Source organism: Penaeus monodon, chromosome 43 (genome assembly GCF_015228065.2).
Source record: "Penaeus monodon isolate SGIC_2016 chromosome 43, NSTDA_Pmon_1, whole genome shotgun sequence".
NCBI classification, from domain to species: Eukaryota; Metazoa; Arthropoda; class Malacostraca; order Decapoda; family Penaeidae; genus Penaeus; species Penaeus monodon.
The window spans coordinates 5,220,051-5,225,050 of NC_051428.1; positions in this window are offsets into that span (position 1 = coordinate 5,220,051).

Consider the following 5,000-nt stretch of genomic DNA (forward strand, 5'->3'; position numbering starts at 1 on the left):
GAAAAGAAAAACAACAACGAAGAAGAGTGATAAGAAATACCCAACAATTCATCAATTGTGTTTCTCTATTCTTAAAACGCTGATGCAACGTGAATGTCAACACAGGAAGGCATTCGAGTACTGTTACGAAAATGGCTCCATTGCAATCATCGTTATATTCATACCCTCCCAATTCCGCATTACAAACATAAAATATAACACGATAAAGTCTTCAAAGTACATGATATTATATTATTACCTTATAGAGGTGATTCTTATGGTACATCCATTGATTTACGGTCACAGCATGACATTGCATTATCAATTTAGGAATATAACATAGAAATGAAAAGTTATATTACTTGCTATTTTGTACAAGTATAAGTGCCCAGGTGTTCGCTTATAATTCCATTGCAAATTGAATTAAATTGATGATTTATTATCATTCCCTCCACACTGCACGTTGCACTGACCTTCAAGAACTGTTTGCAAGCCTCAATCTAGCTGTCATAACATTATGCTGTCGTGTTCTCGTCCTTTACCAAGCCTTAGGTTATTTTCATAATGCTTCAAGCTACATCTTTGAGAAATATGTTGCCTCGGTTAACTTCTTGCAGGAGGTTCTAATAATGTGTAAGCGGGGGACTTTCCAAGGTTTATATCCATACTCTGCTTTTCGTGTACTGGCCTTCCTGGGCGAGCAACATGATCATTCTTAAAACTTCAACCATAAAATATTTGATATGGCCCCATTTTTGGCGCGACTGGTTCATTTTTTATATCATCCGCAATCTTAACAGCATCTTTATTTGGGTGCTTAGTTCTGTAGAGGAGCCTGTGAATCGCAGAATGTGACTCCTAATTTAGCAGAACTTCTGTGGTTGGAGGTATTCCTTCCAACTCAGTCTGCGTAGCGCTATCCCAGTCGTGAATCTTATTGCAACCTTGCTACTCCAAAATAGTGCCTTTATGCGCAACAGAAGCACCCTACCCTGTACCCAGACTACAGGGATCCATCATTATGAAACATACATTGTTCAAAATCTCAGGATATTCATAGTTACAAGGGTAAACTCCTTATGTATAACAAGAGGACAGTGTCTAGTTTAGGGCGTGTTTGTACAGAATATACTCAACATTTCTCATTGTAAAATAAACTGGCTATGTGGGGTTTAGTTTATGACTATATACAACTGAAATATGTACTTGTAGGGGATGGGTATAAGTTGTTATTACCTATCAAGGTTGGATTCAGTAATCTATGATTCACTTGTCTTTGGAACTCTAAAATAGAGCGTTCTATGACTACTTTAATACGAAATGCGGCGCCGATATATATTATTCTCTTATAAACAGCTTTAAGTTCAAAACTCTAAAAAAGTACTACAGGAATTAAAGTGCGATAATCTTCGACTGACATTGACCGACCGAGATTTTTATTACTATTAATATCGTTTTTTATAATTGGCTAAATCTACGATCAGAGCTATATAGATGTAATTTAGGTATAAAAATCGTGGGTGTGATCGGGGGGTGGGGGTGGGAGGTTGCCTCCCAGCCCCTCAAATGACGTCCCTAAGCTCGAGGTACATTTTATCGGTGGCAGAGATCAGGCTCATTTATATGAGATTTTAGCAATGGGATCGAGTGCCTTGGGTTTTCCAGTCGAGATTGTCAACCCACATGCATCAGCCATTGTTAAGAGTATGTGTTACGTAATGCAAATTATGATATACACAAATGTCATCATTATAACAAATAATGGAATCTCTGCCGTTAAGTGGTATATCGCTGTTAAGGAATGTTAAATAGCGGGGGAACTTGGTACATCCCCTTGAGGTATGCCAAGATCAAACATTTTTGGGAGGTAAAAAAACGATGTAAATGTCCGTAGATTTAACCAAACACAGGTCATGAAATCTACGGCGAGAATAACCAACTTTAAGATACATCCTTAACAAAGGTAGCTGTATTTCTTAGTGATTTTAGCGATAGTGAATATGCAAATGTAGTTTCCTTTAAGAATGCACACGTTATCATCGACTACTCATTTGAAAACGGTGATAACACAGGGAACATAATCCCGAAGATTTACAGGAAATGGAAGATATATATATATATAAATATATATATATATATATATATATATATATATATATATATATATATATATAACAAACTGATTGCAGGTACGAATTAAACGTATGATATCGATATAATGAAATACGCAGAGGCTTTAGCAAATAAACAGGAGGCTACAGAAATATACAATGCTATACTAGACATATGCATATTATATATATACTTTGATTAAACAATCATCTCATAATAGAGTGTAATGAGTGACAAAAAAATATTTACTTTCCTTTTCGTGGAATATACGTGATGTCAACTGTAGACTTAATGACTTACTTTACATAAAAAAAACGATGTTGAGGTTATCTGTTTACCAGAGCAAGATGCACAACTGAGCTGGGAGATGTTGCAAATGGAAGAAGAATAAATGCTAGTCGCGAAAAATAACAGGGCCATATGCATTTTGTGTGGATACCAGGATATTCGGGATCCGTAAGTATGATCGTGCAAGGCAAGCATATGATAACCAAAGTGTGAATAGTGACTTTGCAGTCCTTCTCAGAGGTCTGAAGGCTGTTGCAAAAAAAAAAAAAAAAACATTATGAATGTCTTTACAAAAAAAATGAGGAGCTAAATGTTTCTAAAGACAAATAAACAAAGAAAACTAAATCAAACTACAAGCCTACATAATAATTAGGTAACTATTTGATCTCTGTCAATCATACCATAGGTTTCCCCCTTCTTGATACAGGACACCTTAATCAGAAAGATGGTCTGTTTTTTTTTCTTTTCTTTTCTTTTCTTTTCTTTTTGTTATGCCTCACAACAACCTATTGATTCTAATGCTATCGAAAAGTATTAGATGGTTGTACGCACGTTGTCATCCGATGTCGGTAGGGTTTTGCGAGTCACGATAGAAGGAAAAAAATATATATAGGCCATACAGTCCCGATGTTAATCAATAGCTTTACACAAATGAAATTAGTGTTTTGGTATCTGTCACTATAAAACAGATAACGAATTCAATGAATGAAGGTATCCGAGGACGGATAAATGTATGTTTCTAATCATTAGCCTAATCGATCACCAAATGGTTACTCCCAGACTCAGGGTTGAATTGAGGATCGTCTCAATATGTTTCAGTCTTACACAACGCGTCATGTCATTTATGTCTACTTAACAAGATATTCATCGCCCGCTCGTGTAAAGAAAATCATGAAAGCCCTATTTTATGCCAAGGCGCGGTGCCGAATGGCTAGAGCACGGACTCGACGTCAGCGGTAAACTGAGTTCGAGGGTTGAGTCACGGCCGGCGGTGTCGGGGCAGAAATTCACCTCGATGCCTACCTAGCCACTGGTGGTCCAAGCCAGCCCAAGTCATCAGGTCCCAACAAGCCCGATAACAAAGAAGATACCTAAAAAAAAAAACACCACACTCTCACGTGGAAAGGAACTGGGGACCCTACCACGTACTCACCCAACAGCATCACAACATGAAAACTACAATAAGTATCATGCTGGACCACGGGCGGCTGAGACATGAACTACGTTAAAAGAAGAAAGAACAAGATATGTTTGTACGAATGTTTGGTTATGAAGTAATGATTCTGTTCTGTTTATTTATTTCTTTATTTTTTTCCAGGCGCATATTTTCTAGCTATGGCTTTACACGTTACGCCAGTATCTGGTGGTGGTTGAGAGGGGGAAGGGTCGACGGAGAAAGCCCTCCTCCTCGCCCAACCATTCTCGTTTAGAAAACACACAACCCTACACCCCCCACAACAACACAACACACACACACACAACAACAGCACATGCAACGCCACGCAAACAAACGCATAAATCAACACAAACACACACCTGTACACACACGCGCGAACCACCACACACATGAGGAGGAGAGGAGAGAATGATTAGAGAAGACTACACTAAAACCAAATGAATGGATTCAGCGAATTTGTTTAGAGATATCTCACATCGCCATGTTGAACGCTGCCGCGAACACTTCCAAAACATGAATGAAAGCCTCGATAAAAAATAAAAAAAACGCTATTGTAACAACCCCCCCCCCTTCCCCTACAGGTAGTTACGACCCTGAATGGGATTAAGATGAACCGCGGCACCTATGGGGAGCGTACTGAGGGGAAACAGGATTCATTTGCCTCTAAAAAAGGTGTGTCCAAAATCCTGCCACGACCATATCTCAAACGCCGTTGAACCGTTGAAGTAAAAAAAAGAAAAAAAAAAAAAATGTATATATATATATATATATATATATATATATATATATATATATATATATATATATATATATGTGTGTGTGTGTGTGTGTGTGTGTGTGTGTGTGTGTGTGTGTGTGTGTGTGTGTGTGTATCTGTAATTGCCCTGAATTGAGCACATAAATTCGATTGTTTTATTTGAACTGTGAACTAATGAAAGGGTTAAAGCATAGAAATAAGTAGAAATACGCAAATAACCTACATTCTGCTAAACAAAAGAGAAAATTTGTCAATATGAAAACAAGTGGGGGAGGGGAGCCACCATCCCGCCTCCCTACATACTCCCTCGGTAAACCCATGGTAATGTTCTGCACATTAGGGGCATGCTTGGGTAAAATTAAGCATCTTTGTTTTTATCGGTTATTGCAGTGCCGAATTGTTTATACTTTTAGGGAAGGGAATCAGAAGCCTGGATTTCCCACTATTCTCATATATATATATATATATATATATATATATATATATATATATATATATATATATATATATATATATGTATATATATACATATATATATATATATATATTTTTTTTTTTCTGTGCTATCACCGATGCGGTGCTTGGTAACTGCCTGATGCCATGTTGATATCATATAGTTGACAGGGTCTTTATACTGTGGTGGCTGACCAATGATCCTTACCTAGGGGAGTAGTTGTTTAGTTAATC